General features: G+C 38.2%; 1 long non-coding RNA gene and 1 pseudogene across 1 annotated transcript; one reads left to right on the top strand and one right to left on the bottom strand.

The window, feature by feature from the left end:
• Positions 1-1208: 1208 nt before the first annotated feature.
• On the bottom strand, positions 1209-2565 carry LOC113047516 (uncharacterized). The gene is made up of 3 exons (XR_003276272.1): positions 2394-2565; positions 2207-2318; positions 1209-2130 (listed from the first exon to the last, which is right to left on the bottom strand). It is a non-coding gene; the product is annotated as an uncharacterized LOC113047516 (long non-coding RNA).
• A 1156-nt stretch (positions 2566-3721) lies between these two features.
• LOC113047467 (zinc finger protein 271-like) overlaps positions 3722-19049 on the top strand; it is a 32366-nt pseudogene continuing 17038 nt past the window's right edge.

The raw sequence follows: 19049 nt of genomic DNA, 5'->3' as shown, positions 1-19049 counted from the left end.
CAGATGGGTTGGCCTTCTGGGGTAAACTGGTAATTGGGGTTATGAGGACGAGAAGTAGGCTGGTTTAACACAGATTCTATCTTAGACAGACTCAGTAGTATTTTATTAATCTGTGACTGCTGTTGGTTAAGCTGTTCCTGCAAGACAGAAACTTCAAACCCTTTTCCCACCCCCACTGCATGACAAGCCCCTTCAACATTTAGATCCACCCCACAGTGGTGAAGCTCAGCTCGAGTTTGTTCAAGTGGGCGCTCACCTTCCATCCATCTAATTGCTTCATGCCGTAGTGCTATAAAAGCAACAGCCGGATTTTGACGCACAATGCTCTTTAGCTCTCGTCTTAAGGAAACATCACGCACATGCTCCATGAACTGATCTCTGACTAACATATCTGGGTCTGTCAACCTATTAGGGTAAGCACGTTTGATTTCTTCAATTAGAGCCCACAAACAGTGAGAAAATTCTTTTAAAGACTCCCCATTTTTCTGTTTTCTGTCAAAGAATTTTCTTTGCAGGCTGACAAAGGAGGAGGAGGAACCATAAACTTCTTTTAAAATGTTTAAGATTGTATCCGGATTTTCCCGCTCAGCTAAAGAGCGGAATCTGATTTCAGCTTTTGCTTCTCCTTCCAAATGATCATAAAGGAAGAGGGCCTTCTCCCTAGCGCTCATATTCCTATCCCTCATGCATGACTCAATATTTTCTATCCAATCATAAATCAATATATCAGATTTAGATTTCGAGCCGGAGAAGTGGGGGCACTTTCTCTCTCTTTGAATATAAACAAAACGTTCTGGTCTAGGTTGTGGACCAGAAAAATTTTGTGAGCCCAAATCGCCACTGGGGGCTATCCCACCAGCAGTAGTGCCATTACCAGAGGTACCTGCGCTGGCACCTCTTCCTCTCTGAAGTTGTTCATTAGCCACTCGTAATCTCTGCACTTCTTCCCGAAGAGTCAAGAGTTCCTCAGGTACATGTTCCTCCACCTCAATCATCTTACCAGTTTAACAACCTCACTACCACAGAAGAGAATATGGAACAATGTCAAAGACATGGAAATAAAAAAAAAAACACTTCAGTTGAGATGTAGTAGACACTGGCTGTCGATTCCCATCGATTTTATTTTTGTGTTTTGGCCATCCACTTGTAGTCTTCTGTTGTCCAGAACCAGCCACTGTTTCTATTTTAACAAATAAAAAAAGATGCAACAAAACCATGTAGACAAAACAAAATATCAATGCCTCATTTAGACCCTGCCGACTACGCCATAAATGTGGTACCCGTCAAGGAGTAAATCTTTATGGTTTGACTACGCCACCCCCTGATGATGGGCAGGAGGACCCACAAGTCTTCCCTTAATGAAGTGTAGCTAACTCTATATTTCCCCGCAAAGGGACAGTTTATAAGAGGCAGGTATATAAATGTATTTCAAATTTATTACAATTTAGTACAAAAAGTGTGGAAAAGTTATTAAAATGGCTCTTAAATACTGCTATACAATTGGTGGATTCTCCTCAATCTAGGAAGGTCGGATCAGCCAATGCGAAACCCCTGCTCAGGTGGACCCTGGTGAGACAAAAAAAGAAACAGGAGACAGCAACCCAGCACCAGAAGAAGCATGCAACACCGCAAGCACCACTCATTCAAGATCTTCAGATACCACGACAAAAAAATCTCACACCGTGTTATGGTTATAAAGACACCCCAAACCAATGTCTCTAACAATGTGGTCCCTTGGCAAGAAGGGGCAAAGCATCAGTGTGGATCCGGCCTTGTACAGGGATAGCCTAAGCAGAAGACATAGTTAGGGAGGAGACCCACCAGCACGGATAACACCAGTTTAAGGAACAATGCTACTACAAGTAGGGCACATGGGTGGTAGGCTCAGAAGCAAAATCACATCACACAAACCAACCAACAAAACAATAAAAAAAATGCACATTAATCACAAGAAAACAGTGGCTGGCCTGGTCCCTTTTGGGAAATAAACAATCATGTTAGTTGCCAGCCTCATTAAACAGCATATCATAGTCAACTCAAACATGGCTAAAAAATATAGGCCTACTTTTCAGTATGCTCAACTGTCCCACAGCTCATTGACATATGAAGACAAAGGTGAACATTCCGTTGCTACAGACAGAAAAAGTATTTTAAAACATGTTCCAATGCAGATATAAAACACTCAATGGCATATTAAGGCATTTACTGATGCAGCCCAGCAGCTCAGGTCACAATGAGGTGATCACAACACATTTTAAAACTCCATGCAGAAGCCTGTGTCCTCCATGAAGAGTAGACACACACTTCTAGAAATTACCCTGATAAAACAAAATAAATATTAAAATTCAAATGGCAGTGATTAATCATGCTCTACCATGACCAACAGTACCTACACTGAAAAGGAAGCCCAACACGCACAACAGTGTCCAGCACCAACACAAAGAGAATCTGCCTTGCAACCAGCAGACACTTATCACTTCCTAATTGGTCATGTGACTTTTCAAAACATCATGTGATCCTGGGTGTGAACGTGATGCAACTAGGTTGTGTGCCTGCCTATGTAGATCCCCACACTGTTTTGCTGGCAAATAAACGGTATCTTGGAGAAAAAATAAACATGGTTCTTTCACAAATGTTACCAACAATATACAAAATGGATTGAACATGTTTTTACTTACCCTTTAAAAATGTTGAAAGATAATGTTAATGTGAACTGAACACAAAACTAGAGACTTGTTTTTAGTAAGATTTTATCAGAAAATATTTTAGAATTTTTAGCATGCAATTTAAAACATTGTAATTGCTTATTATATATATATATATATATATATATATATATATATATATATATATATATATATGTGTGTGTGTGTGTGTGTGTGTGTGTGTGTGTGTAAAAAAAATGTATATATTTTAATTGCTTTAATTATTGTTTGCCTGGTTTTATTCTGTGTTCATGTAACTCTTTTTAAAAAGTTTTTGGCATAAAGTTAGCCTGCGATGCTGACAGCACTGAACACATGACTTTTTATTATGAACTAGTAGATGGTCTTTCCCAATGAGGCTGTCACCTCTGGCTTTTTAAACTGCAACCTTGAAACATGCATTTTCTGTAAACTTACTTTGAAATAAGTATTTTAAAAAAGTGCTATACATACAACATATAACCATGCAAGTACTGTAGTAGTGGTTATTAGTTACTAAGGTTTTACTGCAACAGTCATAGTTAAACCATGGTGATTGTAGTAAAACTATGGTTGATTTTGTTTTTACTATGGTTTTACCGCAAGAGCTGTAGTAAAATCATGGTTAAATTTCAAAAGACTACAAGTAATCCCGAATTATCCACTTTTGATCAAAGCATCTGGTAAATGTTAATGTATTTGTACATGTAATATGAAATAAATGAAAATATTAATAAAGTTGCATCTGTTCTTGAGAGTGGTGTTTTATATATAATTATGGTCCATAACGATGATCAAAACGCCGGTGAACCGCGTCCACGCAGAGCGGCCGGGATGCATCGGAGAGCATTTCCGATCAGAGGCCGACCTTGCGGCGAAATCTTTCCTATCAAACGCTCCCTGAGCGATACCGTGCCGACATCGGCACAACGTATGTGTGCTGTCTGGGGTGTTTTAGTTCTGCGTCTCGCACTCTCCAGTCCAGCGGGAGGCGCTACACAGATTCGTTTGTTTTACAAACACCAGTAAACCTCAGAGGAAGAAGAATTAGTTTCGCCGCGCTCTCTGTTGTTGTTTTTGTCGGCATGCTGCCTTAATACAAACAGTTAGAAACGTTTCTTTTAAGAGAAAAATACAGTTTCTTAATCAGTTCAGTAAATAGGCGTACCTGTAATATTTTCATCTTCACAGTCGTCTAAGTTTTGAATCAAGCAGGAATATCAGGAGGAGTATCAGCTGAACTGAGGTCTGGTGCTGTGAATATGATGTTTGTTAAAGAGGAGAGAGAAGAGGATACGAGTGAACCAGAAACCTGGAGAATAAAACACGAGGAACCAGAAACATGGGGAATAAAACCAGAGGAACCAGACACCTGGGGAATAAAACACGAGGAACCAGGAACCAGGAGAATAAAACACGAGGAACAAGAAACCTGGGGAATAAAATATGAGGAACCAGAAAAATGCGAAATACAACACGAGGAACCAGAAACCTGGAGAATAGAACAAGAGGAACCAGAAACCGTGAGAATAAAACACGAGGAACCAGAAACCTGGAGAATAAAACATGATGAACCAGAAACCTGGAAAATAAAACAAGAGGAACCAGAAACCTGGAGAATAAAACAAGAGGAACCAGAAAGAGGTTGGTGTTAATTCTTCATTTATCTTTAATGGCTGTTTGTGCTAATGTTACATTTAGGCTTACAAAGTTTTACTTAACTGGTGTTTTGGGGCCCTGCCGTGTTTGTGAGTGTGTCTATATATATATATATATATATATATATATATATATACATATATATATATATACATATATACATATACATATATACATATATATATATACATATATATATATACATATATATATATATATATATATATACATATACATATATATATATATACATATATATATATATATACATATATATATATTTATATATATACATATATATATATATATATATATATATATATATATATATATATATATACATACACTAAAAACTAGTTAAAACTAGTTAAAACTAACCCAACATTGGCATCTGTGGGTTATTTCAACCCAACCCATTGGGTTAAAATCCTGTTGGGTTAAAAGATACCCAACAGTTGAGTTAATTATTTATATTAACATCAGTATTTTTATTAAAATTTACTTAATACAACCATATTTTGAAACAACTTGTAAATTACAGATTTAATTTTAATATGCATATAACACATTTACAAATATATTTTAAAATATTTTATTTAAATGTACACGAATGTGTAAAAATACAACTGACATTTTCAAGATGTACAAATGTGTCAATTCATATCAAAACACACAAATGTGCAAATACAGTTCACAGCTATGGCCTAATGTTTAGAGAGTTGGACCTGTAACATTAAAGTCGCAGGTTTGAGTCTCGGTGCTGGCAGGAGTTGTAGGTGGGGGAGAGTGTATGAACAGTGCTCTCTTTCACCCTCAATACTCATGACTGAAGTGCCCTTGAGCAAGGCACTGAACCCCCAGTTGCTCCCTGGGCGCTGGATCTATAGCTGCTCACTGCTCCGGGTGTGTGTTCACTTCTCACTAGTGTTGTCACGATACCAAAATTTCAGTATTCGGTACCGATACCAGTGAAAATCCACGGTTCTCGGTACCAAAGTAAAACACAAAAATATGCTAATAAAAAAAATAAAACTTTTTAGCACTAAAAAATAAAACCAATGCCATTCTTTATACTTATTTACAATTGTGAATAAAGTTTTTCTACAAGTTATATAATTATGAAAAACAGTAAACAAGTTTCACCCAAATTTAATTTGTCTTTTAATTTATGAAATTTAAACACATTTTATTTTTGGTAAATAAAGGGGGTTTGCTATTAAAATTAAAACGTGGAAGAAATATTGTGATTTATTTCTTTAAAAAATAAAGTTTCAACAGTAGTAGCAGTATCACATACATTTTACAAAACAATAGTAATATTTCTAGCACAATGCCTAATGAATGCATATTTGTCATTTTAACTGAACTTAAGACTGGTGGTGATGCTTAAGATATTTTTGGTCTTTGAGGGTTTCTGTAAAAAAATAGTAATAGATCATATTATTATTAAAAGATAATACTACTACTAATTCTACTATCATACTAATGTATATACAATGCACTATGAATTGATGAGCTGCTGGGTTCATGAATATTAATCGTTGTCTGCTTCGGTCAAACTGATTTGCTGAAATCAAAACAGGGACCGTACTAGATCAGCGCCAGCCAATAAAAGAGAGAGAGAGAATTATTCATTTATTTGTTTGTTTCACATTAGGTTACAATTATCGCTATATCAACAGATTTTTTTCTAGTATAAATAAATAATTAAAAAAAACTTATTAATAGGTCTATATGCGTGCAAAATACTTTAATGTATATTCAAAAATGTCAAAACAAATAAAATTATCTGGTCACACAGGGCTTTTCACTGCTTGGAGACAATGGACACGTATTTGGATTTTTATATGACATCGCAACGCTCAAAGAAAAGGAGAATAGAATTGTTTTTCAGGATTGCTAGGAACTGGATATTTTATTTTTCTGTAGCATATATTGCAATATTTTTTGTTACAAACAAAAATGCGGTGAGCACACTTACATTCTATTTTAAATTATTTAAACATCGACACCATTGTGTCAATTGATTAATATGCGCGAGGGAGAGAGAGAAAGACAGCGCTCGTGTTGTTTGAAGACGGCTCGCTCTCTCTCTCTGTCTCTCTCTCTCGCACGCAGCAAACACACAGCAGTTCTTGTGTTCTACTAACAGATACGGCAGTTTCTCCTGCTTCGGAAGAGTTTTAAATGCCTGATGGATCTGCTGTATTTTATCATTGAACACTGTCCGTATGTCCGTGTATTTGGGGCATTGTGTTAGGAAGTGCAGTTCTGTTTCCATCTGATTCAGATCACAGTGTGAACACAGTCTCTGCTCCGCTGGCAGCCATGTTTTTCTGTGTCTGCCCGTCTCTATCATCAGCTTGTGTCCGCTGAGTCTGTATCTGGTCAGTGTGTTTCTCAGTTTCTGATCTGACACTGTGTACAGATACTCTGCCATACTGTACTCTCTCTTTAGAGTCAAATAGTATCACATTTTGAGTGATGTAATTCTGTTTGATTAGTGCAGTAATCTGATTGATTCTGATGTGATTCAGAACATCAGTAGATGCTAGTGAAGCATCAGGACTAAAGCTCTGGATCAGCTGAGGGAGGGGACTGCTTTCTTTGTTAATCTCTTGGTACTGAAGGGCTTTATAATGATATGATTGGGGGTCACTGAGTTTCAGATGTTTCCAGAATTTAATTGCCCTTTTTTGTATCTTTATATATTTTTACACAGTTCTGCATGCAGGGTCTCAATAGGATGTTTTTCCCATTTGGTGAAATCTTGATTTGGATTGGTCAGTGGACTCCACACCTCACTGCCATAGAGTGCAATGGGCTCAATTACTGATTCTAATATTTTCAGCCAAATTCTAATTCGATTTCCATAGGAAATTGCCGTTTTATGGCATAGAAGGCCCTGCGTGCTGTATCTCTCAGTTCATTCACAGCATGATTAAAGTTTCCTGTGGATGTGATTTTCAAACCCAGGTAGTTGTAGTGTGATGTGTGTGTTATCAGGTTAGTGCCTAATGTAAATGTGTGTTGTGTTCCGTGGGATCTGGATCTTTTCTGGAAGATCATGATTTTGGTTTTCTTCAGGTTGACTGTCAGGGCCCAGGTCTGGCAGTATTGTTCTAGCAGGTCCAGGTTCTGCTGTAGACCATGTTGAGTGGGAGACAGCAGAACCAGATCTTCTGCATACAGCAGGCATTTGATCTGTGAGTTGTGTTGTGTGAGGCCAGGGGCTGCGGATCGCTCCAGACTGCTTGCTAGTTCATTGATGTAAATGTTAAATAATGTTGGGCTTAAGCAGCAGCCCTGTCTCACACCACGCTTTTGGGAAAGATACCTTGTACGTTGGGTGCCGATTTTTATGCCACATTTACTTTCAGTGTACATTGATTTGATAAGGTCATAGGTTTTATCTCCTATGCCGCTTTCAATAATTTTTTAAAACAGTCCTTGGTGCCAAATTGAGTCAAAAGCTTTTTTAAAGTCAATTAAGCATGCATATATTTGACCTTTTTCTTGGTTGACATGTTTTTCAATTAGAGTTTGTAATGTATAGATGTGGTCTAGGGATGTCAAATTTCGATTATTTCCATGATCGATCGTCGTCTAAATTAACGATCAATTAATCGATTAATCGTTAACCATAATACTGCAAAATGCGTCTATTGCAGGCACGCAGTCAGCGGTATGACAGGATGTGCAAAAGCCACACACACACACAAAACGCTTTCTCACTTGAATTAAAGAGGTTTTAGTCTGAATAAAATGCTAGTAGCAGGATTATAAAATGAATAGATGCGATTATGATCATTTGATAAAATGAAGAGAGCGCGCCATACTTTTGAGGTCATTTTACTTTGTTGACAGTTTCCAATCCCGCACGGAGAACGCTGAACGCGCCTCTTTAAATGGTTTTGTGGTGCTCGTTGTTGTATTTTAAAGCACAATTGCAATGTTTTCAACTGACATTATTGTATAAAATTATCCGAAATGTGGAGCGCGTGTGACTGCGCTGCACATTAAGTGAACTACATCGGCGCTGCTGCACCAAAACACAGTTGCTCACATTAATTTGATCCTGCTGGATTCTGTCCTAGAAAATGTCAGATTTTTAAAAATCCGGCATACAGCGCATTAGATCGTGACAGTGCATGCGTGCAGACGAGGATGAGCGAGCGCGGCTTTGGCTAGATTTATTTGGAGGTTATTGCTCATGTCTCATTCGGCACAAATCGAAATGTTTCCATATTCGCAATGTATTTGAATGTTAAACTATTATTTATAATGTAAACTAGGCTTGTACTTAAGACACACTTTCGCATATAGACGGAAAAGATGATCCTCTTCATATGAGCAAAAACGTCCTTGGCATAACAGCAGAGTGGACCGGTATACTACGGTCTATTTAAACTGACCAGTGTAACCTTTTAATATTTAGTTGACATTTTATTTTGATAATGAACAGACTGCGATGTAAGTTTGAATCGCTAGAATATACGTATGCAGCAGGCTCCGGGGCGATCGAAACAGCTGAGACATTAAAAAAAATATATATTTTCCGCAAAAGTGTTTACTTTCATTTGTGCACACTCACAATAAAAACAGAAGATTTGTGCTCTTGTAAAATAAAGCAAACAAACAGAATGCGTTGTCATCCTTTTTTTTTTTTTTGTGAACTTATGGAGCGCCCACACTTCTGTTTTAAATCCGTTAATCTTAATTAGCCTATTTAAGTCGAATATATTTCGCATAGCCTATTTAAAAAAAACAAACAAAAAAAAAAAACATGAAAACAAATTGTTATTTTTATGTTGGGCCTATTACTTAGTAGGCTATAAATTTTCCTTAAAGCATCCCATTAGCCGTGTTTCCACTATCGAGCTAGGACCGGGCGTGCTAGTGCGTGCCAGGGCCAGTCGCGTTTCCACTGTCACTTCCGGGGCTTGATCGTGCCTCGCCGGGGCTTCCTTGGGGCCAACGGCCAGGTTTTTTCGGCCCGACGAAATCCTTGGGCCAAAGCGGGCCAGCTGGGGCTAGAGGAGGGGTTACGAACAAAGGCGGAGTTTCTCCGTGTCTGGAGAGCGTCAGCGCGGATCATTTCAAAAAGATAACTGCTTTAACACCAGCATTAAAGACTTTTTAAAATAAGTTGAGCTCAAAACTCACTCTTAGTCAGCAGCGAGTGTTTGAAATAACTTGATCCGATGTGGATTACAATCACTAAACAAGGCAGAAATATTTATAAGCGATGTAAAAGACACGATAAACATTAACATTACCATGGTAAATATGACCGCTTGGAGAAATCAGACCTCAGCATCTTATTTTCTATCACAATTGTGTATTTATTAAGTAACATTTTATCTGTCGTCTTGTTTCGTGAGTTTAGCTCCACGTTGCATATCATCAAAATATAATAATGATTTTTGTTCGGGAGCTTTTATAAAAATAGAGAGTCTGCGCTGTGGATTATTTCAGAAAGATAGCCGCTATAACGCCAGCATTAAACGCTTTATTTAAATAAGTTGAGCTCAAAACTCACTTTCAGTCAGCAGCGAGTGTTTGAAATAACTTGATCCAATGTGGATTATAATCACCATACAGGGCAGAAATTTTTATAAGCGATGTAAAAGACTATGCGCGCTGGGCATTAACATTAAACATGGAAAATATGACCGCTTGAAGAAATCAGACATCAGCTTCTTATTCTCTATCACAATCGTGTATTTACTAACTTATATTATCTATCACAAGCCTCGTCTCGAGAGTTTAGCTCATGTTGCCTATTATAAAAATATAATAATGTTTTTGTTCGGGATCCTTTATAAAAATAAAGATATCATTCATTCTTAATGTGACGTATAGGCCACTGTGACTACAAATAAACAGAAACAGACTCTACTGAATAAGCAGGCTATTTTCATAAGCGTTAAAAATAAATAAATCCAAAAATATAAAGTGTATTTATGTGCGATTAATTTTGAGTCTTGATAAATTAAATAATTATGATCAATGTATCACTTATTCTATAGTTAAAACATCCATGCTTTTGAATTTGAATATATAACAAAGTATGCAAACAAACGGCCGCTTTTATCATGTTCGTTTTGTGATCGCGCATGTTCCAGTGACTTATTTCTTAGTTTTCTGATAACTTCTCTTTGTTAGTGAAATAATGAGGTTGCATGACGTTGTTCTGAGAGGCGTGTAAAGGGCGTGTTTAAGTGACGAGCAGCGGAGCTTCAAGCTCCCCTGTGGAAACCCTGCGCTACTCTGGCCTCGGTGCTACTGGCCCGAGGCTATGAGCCCCGCCCGGCCCGTTTTAAGCCCTGGCTCGCACTGGCCCGACAGTGGAAATGCGGCTATTTTGTCCCAGGGCTTAGAGCCTGTGCCCTAGTCAGGTCCATGCAGAAACTTGTGAACGATGCTCGGCGTCACCGTTTAGTGACAGCAGTGAATGCTCCAGGAATGTGTCGGTCACAGCGCCTATTAATCGCTGTTTTGAATCCAGCAATTATTTATTTAGAAATTATAAGATCTGATTATGACAAGTGTGGTATAAAAGCTTTGTTTATTAGAGGAATAATAGGTTAACTGGAAAATGTTAGATCGCGACCATGTTTTTGGACCCCATAGTCTTCATTTACGCGGATTTGTTCTGGTTTGCCGGTTGGTCACGAATTTCCACAAATTCAGTATATTTAGGCATCGTTTCTTTTCCTAAATCTTCATAGTCTAACCCTCTAATTTCCCAGGTTTATTTTATTATCTTTCGCTTTTAATAACTGTTTTCGCATCTCTTACTGTGGTAAACATGGGAAGGGAAATTAAAGATTTCATGAATTAAGAATTCGTTCGATTTATTAATTTGTTCCCTTATTTCACTTAAATCATGGGTTATTTAGGGAACAAAATTAATGAAACATGGACACTTGCCACATTAATAATTCGTAGGAATGAATTAACAAGTTGTAGGAATGAATAGACTACCTGTCCTGTCACTGTGTCCCGCAGCCCTGCAAAGGGCACGATATAAAACAGTTATCTGATGAAATGATTAGTAACTACATTTCTATTGCATTTAATGTTGAAGAACTTTTATGTTGTTTCTATTTTAATGTACTTTAAAGTTTAAATCACATTAAAAGCTTAATTTGTACATTGTGAATGAATGATGATGCTTTTATATATCGTCACAGTCACTCACAGCCGCTCGCACGTGTTGAGTGCGCATGAGCCGCACGCAGCCCAACATTGAATCGGTTAACCGACCATCGATAGCCTTAATCGATTGCATCTCTTATCGACAATTAATCGACCATCGATTAATCGTTGACATCCCTAATGTGGTCAGATGTACGGTAATTTGGTAAAAATCCAATTTGACTTCTACTCAGTACCTTGTATGTAGTGATGAAGTCTAATATTCAAGCATTTATTATGCTACGGAATAACTTTCTCAGGTTGCTGCTCACACAGATGCCTCTGTAGTTGTTAGGATCAAATTTATCTCCGTTTTTAAAGATTGGTGTGATCAAGCCTTGATTCCAGATGTCAGGGAAGTGACCTACACTTAGAATCACATTGAATAGTTTTAGAATGGCCAACTGTAATTTACTGCATGTGTGTTTTATCATTTCATTTAATATCCCATCAGGTCCAGATGCTTTTCTGAGTTGGAAGTTCTTTATCAGTTATTGGGAAATCTAATGGGTTTTGGTTATCTTTGATTGCTAATTCTAGTTTTCCCAATTGGTTGATTGTTTGGTTTTGTTTACAGTTTTTGTCTGTTTGTACTTTATTAAACAGTGTTTGGAAATGACTTCCCCATATTTCTCCATTTTGGATTGCCAATTCTTCATGATCAGTTTTTTTTCAGTTTGTTCAAGTTATTCCAAAATTGGTTTGTGTTCACTAACTTCTCAATTATTGTGAGTTGGTTTTGGGTGTATTGTGATTTTTTGGTTCTGAGTGTTTGTATTGTTTTAGTGTTGCACAGTTAAGAAGGCGGATCTCTGTATTATTTGGATCTCTGCGTTCTCAGTGTTCTCAGTTTTTTGCGAGTAGTTTGGCAGTACTGATCAAACCAATTTTTGTCATTTTTGGGTATTAGATTTTTTCCAGATTTTGTTTACAATTTGGATTGTTTTGCTGATTTTTCAAATATGTAATTTAAATCTTTGACCGCAAGGTTGACACCTTCATTGGTGTGAGCATATTTGGTATTTAGAAAGTTATCTATCAGCGCTTGTATTTTTTGGCTGCTAAGTGCTTTCTGATATTCTTCAGCGCTGTTTTCAGCCCATCTGTATGGTTTTCTGATGTTGTACAGTTTACTGGGCTTTGTGTTAATGTTATTTTCAGTCTTTTTGAGGTACACAGTGATTTGACTTTGATCAGACAGAGGGGTTAGTTCTCTAACAGTGAATGATCTGAGAGATGAAGGATCTATGTCTGTTATCATATAGTCAACTGTGCTATTCCCAAGAGGTGAGCAAAATGTGAATCTCCCTAAAGTGTCTCCTCGTAACCTACCGTTGATGATATACAGACCCAGGCTTCGACAGAGCTGCAGGAGGTCTCTCCCATTCTTATTTACTATATGATCATGGTTATTTCTGTGGATATGGGAGAATGTGTTATAAATAACAGTCAGTTTGTTGTTGATGTATTTGCTCCCTTGTGTGTCGGTGAAGTCCGGCTGTAGTCCTCTTCTTGCGTTCAGGTCTCCACAGATGAGCACATTTCCCTGTGCCTGGAAGTGGCTTGTCTCTTCCTCTAACATGGAGAACATGCCTTCTCTGTAGTAGGGGGACTCCGATGGTGGGATGTATATGGCACACAGGTATATATCTTTCTCGATGGGAGCAGTTCCTTGTGGATTTTAAGCCAGGTGTAGTATTTACATTGCTTCACTGTGTTGATGTGGTTGTGTAGTTTTGATTTGTACAAGATTATTTGTCCTCCTGAGTCTCTTCCCTGTCGGACTGTGTTGAGTTTTTGTGATGGTAGGATGATTTCTCTGTAGTTGGGTGGGCAGTGGGTGACGGTGTCTGCCCTGCTCCATGTCTCCTGTAGAATTATAATATCCATATCTTTGATGCTCTTCTGGAATTCAGTGTTTGAGCTCTTTAGCCCAAAGGCTGCTGAATTCAATCCTTGAATATTCCACATTGATATTGACAGAGTCATTTTAAGAGTTCACGGTATGGAGTTCTTGTTTTCACAAATAGAGGTAATCCTTTTCTAATATAATATAGTGTTTTGAAAAAGTAAAGTTTTTTTTTTTTCATTGTTAGGCAGGTGTTTGCATGCTGTGTGGACTCTCATGCTGTCAGCTGGGCACTGATGTAGTTTAGCAGCTGTCGGATCTCACTCATCTCCATTGTATTTGCTTGTCCTTTCAGGGCCTGAGCGTAGCTCCTGGAGTGTGGGAGTGGTGCTGGGTTCGGTGTGTTGTCAGCTGAGGCTGCATGAGCGGGTGGAAGACTGGTTGCTGCTGCTGTTGGGCTGTTCGTCATGTTGCTTCTCTGCCTGGAGTGATGTTTTTGTGGTCGTGGGTGTCTTGGGTGGTGATCTGGTGCAAACTGGGGTTTCTGCTGATGGGCTGGTGTAGATCTGTGGTGGTGTAGTGCTGGTGCATGGGGTTCTGATGTGGATTTTAGCATGTTGTGGGGGTCTCTGGTATTGTGCAACCAGTGGTGGTCATTCTCTGTGATAAGTTTGAAGGTTTATGCTGGGTGTCTGGTTTTGTGTTCTGTAGGTTGGCAGCTGTGTTGTTTTCAGGGGTGTGAAGGTTTTTTGTCTGCCCCACGCTGTGTCTTTCAGTGTTTTTGCAAACACATTGACTTTGTCCTTCTTTATGTGTACATGGTCATACAGGTCCCTGATTGTGATGGAGGGGTGATGAGCCAGGTGCACATTGGGCAGGCGAGCACATCCTTTGGAGATGTCAGCGTTGACTCTCTGGATGGTGTCTGGGTGGATGTCTCTGCGGGGTAGGAGGGTAGAGATGGTGATCTTTGTGTTGGGTTAGATCTCTGTAGCCTTCTCTGCTACTCTGCAGATCAGCTGCCCAACTCTCTCCTGTTCCCTTCTCAAGTCGTTGGTGCCTGTGTGTATGATGATATGTGAGGGTGTGCCAAAGGTGGAGTCAGAAAGTATTCTGAGGGCATCCCCTATTTTTGGGCACCAGAATTTTGTTGTTTTAATGCCTGGAAAAAGTCTTTCTCCTCGTAGGAACTTCCCATTGGAGTCCATGAGGATGGCAATGTCAGCCTTCTTTTTTCACTGGCTGTTTCACAGCTGGGGTTGTAGCTGTCATGTTTTTCTGAGGGTTCTCTGGGTTTTTGGAGGCTGCAGGTGTTCCTCCTTCCCTTTGGCTGTTGCTGGGCTGTGATGGTTTGGTGGGTGCCGGAGATGTGCTGCTGGACTTTGGATGTGTAGGTGTTGGTGTGGGGGAGGGAGGGGGACTTCCCCCACTCTTCCCTCTCTCTTTCTGTCTCTCTCGCGCTCCCTCTCTCTGTGCCCTGTTAAACTTGCATGTGGTTTTCAGTCCTGTCAATGATAAACTTTCACTCTATGATGGTTAAGCTGTGCAATTAATCCGCGAATCACATTCGTCAAGGGCCGGGGAGCAGCTGGCCCGTACAGTTAATGAATAATAGATCAACTACGACAGCCTACATCGCACATCCTGCGATGTGACTATCGTGGATTCGTACATCGCGATATCGATGCTTAAACGACACATCGTGCAGCCTTATTCTGTACACTATCTATTAACCTATAAAACAGAAATTGTATGCAGCTGTTGCATTGTCTAACTTTTTCACTAATTAATGCAAGCGTCATGCGCCTCAGTCTATGTAGTAAACAAACCCGCACATCTCTGCCATTCATTCATTCACAGAGAGACGCACAAAACACGGATTCATATTTCAAACAACTTTTGCGACTTAACATTTACAGATACTGGTCTATATGGAGATTTGATTTGATTAATTAATGCTAACTTTGACAAATTCCATGACTGTCCATATTAAAATGTAAGTTTCATTTTCATGACTGGATTTTGAGATTCCGTCCTCGTTTTCTGCTTCGATGAAATCATAGCGCTGAACCGGGTTTGAACGGGACCTCGGTACTAGCGGTTCTTAAAGAAACCTGGTACCATCACATTTGAAATTTTTTTAGTACCGATTTGGTACCGAAGTACCGGGTCTTTTGACAACACTACTTCTCACTGCTCTGTGTGTGCACTTGGATGGGCTAAATGCAGAGCACCAATTCTGAGTATTGGTTACCATACTTGGCAAATATTACGACTTTCAAATAAAATTAATATAAAATATAATAATAAAACAAAAAATAATCATAAAATCAAGTAATAATAATATATTATAATGCTGGACCTACTGATGATAAAAAAAGTTTTTTACTGATTAGGTAGTAGATGTCATATACAAAGAAAAGTTTGAAGCACAGATCGACTGCTTGTAGTATCGTCTTCTGGTCTATAGCCTTCCTGTTTAAAAATAATAAAAACTTGGGAGGAGTTTTCCTTGTCACCAAGTACCAGGACATGTGGATTCTGGCTTGTCTCATGATTCAAGTACAGCACTAATTTTTGATTTCCCATCTGTGTGGCTCTTTAAAACAATAAAAAACAAGTTCAGTTAACATGCATTGTGAGGATATTTCATTGATACACTCACTTTACAAATGAGTGAATTTAAATGAGTTAAAAGCTATAGCGAATTTAAAGAGCCACACAGATGGGAAATCAAAAATTACCTGTATTACTGTGTATGATGTAGCTGTCCATCAGTGTAAACAATGTGCAAAGTAATTCAACCAAAAAGTACACGATTTATAAAGTTATTGGCTTCTAAAGTAAGGAGTCGACTCTGAATACACCCCTATAACGAGTCGTTATAGATTTCAAATCTTTTGCCCATCTCTATGTACGTCACTAGGAACACTTTGCATAATAATCTCCGCCTACCGTCTTGGGAGAAACGGAACTCTGACCTACCCCACCCCCCACACAGACGCTCTGGTTTGTGTGATAGCATCATGTCGAGGAAACAGTGCGTTTTTAATATTAAAGGCAAGTTTGTTTTATTTTCACTGCCAAAGAATGAAGATCAGAAGAACCAATGGCTAAAATTCATTTTTACCACAATACCAAAGCAGTACAACAAATCCTTGTTGTCTTCACAACATTTCACTGATGACTGCTTGTCTAATCTCGGTGAGTACAAGGCGGGATTTTCAAAGCGTTTGGCCATAAAAGAGGGTTCATTACCAACTTTATTTAGACCAACGAGCATCTCCAAATTACAACGTGAAGTATGATTATGAAGTTATGTGTCTGTTTTCTCCCGAGCGTCTTATCAGTATGTGTGCTGTCTGCAGCCTTTCTCTGCGCTGATCTTAATTTACAAACACGTCATTAAAATGAAGTGTAACTCCGTGAATACTCAACGAAGAGACATGAGAGAGATATCTATAGAAAGCTTGACATGTCTACTTTAAAACTAAACAAGTGCTGCCGAAAATATTCTGTGATAAAGTAATCCATATGAAAACAACGCGATGTCCGTTTTTCACGTCTCCCTTCATTATATCTAATCGGACCACGCCCCCGCGCTGACCGCGCTATATTCAGATTCAAACTGAAGCGCGCGGCCTGAATACACCCACACAGAAGAAAAAGCAGCGAGACTGTTCAAGTTTTTTATTTTACTGTTTGCTTCGCGGTGAGAGGAATAAGACATAATTCACCCCAAACAGATGCTAACGCATTGTTTACCGTGAAGTTGTGTGCAGAACAACCAATCAAAACTATGTCAGTTGACCAATCAGAACACAGTATGCTACCGAAAGGTGGGGTTTAAGGAAACTGAATCTTTTGAACAGCTTCGCGCGAACCGTTTGGGGATCTCTGAGAATTGAGGTAATTTTAAAATGATATTTTGACAAAATGACAATGTTTTTTTAACCTTGGATGGATTTAAACCTAATGTACAGGACTTATAAACAGTGATAGGAAGCTTAGAATTTTCATATTACTGGCTCTTTAAAATGGTTAAAGTGATAATTTACCCCAAAAATTAAATTGTCATTTTTTTTAATATCTTCTTGGAACGCTTTGTATTGTACAACTTGTGTCTTATACAAAATAAATAAAGGTGACTTGACTACACAGGGCAATGCAATTTTAAGTGTTTCTTTTACTTACAGGTTGAATGTCAATGGAGGACCGTTCATTTCCATGTATGATGTGTACACCATTTTTCTATTTGTGTGGTATGGTGCAGATGGCAGGATGGGTTTTAATTTAACCTGTTAACCAGCACCCCCCATTATGGGACTCACAGCTGAAAGTGCTCTACCTAACCTATAATTGTAACAGTTTCTTTCTTCAGTGTGTTACAAACATACTTTTGGTGTCTTTGGAAAGAAGACCCTTTGGGCTTTACTTTTTATCAACCAGATTTGATAATGCTCAAAAATATTAAAAGTTATAGACACTGAAGTGCATTGATTTTTTTTTTTTTTACCACACTTAAATATTTTTCCTGGGGCAATCTAGAAAAGTAATGGGTTGAAAGTCACATGTCTCATGAGTTTCTATTTCAAATCTGAATAAGATATCATGAAAAATCAGACTCAGACTGCAAATATTTTTTTGAGACTATGTCTACACCCACACCCCCCAAATATACAAAAATATATTTCCCCCATAATATTGAAGGCTTTTACAAACTATTTAGTCGGTAAACATACCACTGCATAGTTTTTTTTTTCAATTATAAAACATTAGACAGAAACTATAAGTGATATATAAGTGATTTACTTCAGCACTAGAAAAATACAATAATAATAATTTGAGTAAGAAAAATAAGAATAATAAGAAAAATAAAAAAAGATTTAACTTTGTTTGTCAATTACAGAAAATCCTGAGATTGCTAGAAATGCAGTATTTACAATGAATTACGATGCAAATAAGTGCTGATGTGCTGATGGCCACTTACACAGATGGTAATAAGTTAACACAAAGTAAATAATCCACTCTCTATTCACATAGACGCGTTCACTTTGATAGCCGTGATCATACAGTAATAGCGAGCTGACTTGGGCTGATTTGCAATCAAACAGAGGTAATCATGCAGATACCGTCACATTCAACATAAAACACACTCTCACACATATAAAAACTGTTGAAAAATAAAAGAAAGAAAAAGGCGATCGCTATAAGTTCCGCCTTCATCAGCTGACAGGTGTGTCAGGGCGCGTCACGAGGGAGCGCTAAACTTCAAATATACTATCTTTCATTCATTGTTTTTTTCCGGTGGATCATCTCATTCTGTTTGTGACACTGTACACTGCTAAACCATACTACCAAGACACAGTTTCTGACCGTGAGTTACAGTGGTGGACAGCAACGGAGTAGCTTTACTTCGTTACTGTACTTAAGTACATTTTTTGAAGTATCTGTACTTTGCTGGAGTAGTTTTATTTTGAGTAACTTTTACTTCACTAAATTCCAAAGCATAAAATCGTACTTTTAACTTCACTACATTTCATAAAACATTTAGTTACTCCCTTATATATAAAGTAAGTTATTAATGTCGAAATTTTGGATTAATTATTGTAACTGAAAATCATATTCAGGTCAAAATTGTCAGTTGTTTGGGA

Source organism: Carassius auratus, chromosome 28 (genome assembly GCF_003368295.1).
Source record: "Carassius auratus strain Wakin chromosome 28, ASM336829v1, whole genome shotgun sequence".
NCBI lineage: Eukaryota > Metazoa > Chordata > Actinopteri > Cypriniformes > Cyprinidae > Carassius > Carassius auratus.
Note: the sequence above shows the minus strand (reverse complement) of the source record. Positions and strands in the feature narration are given on the sequence as shown.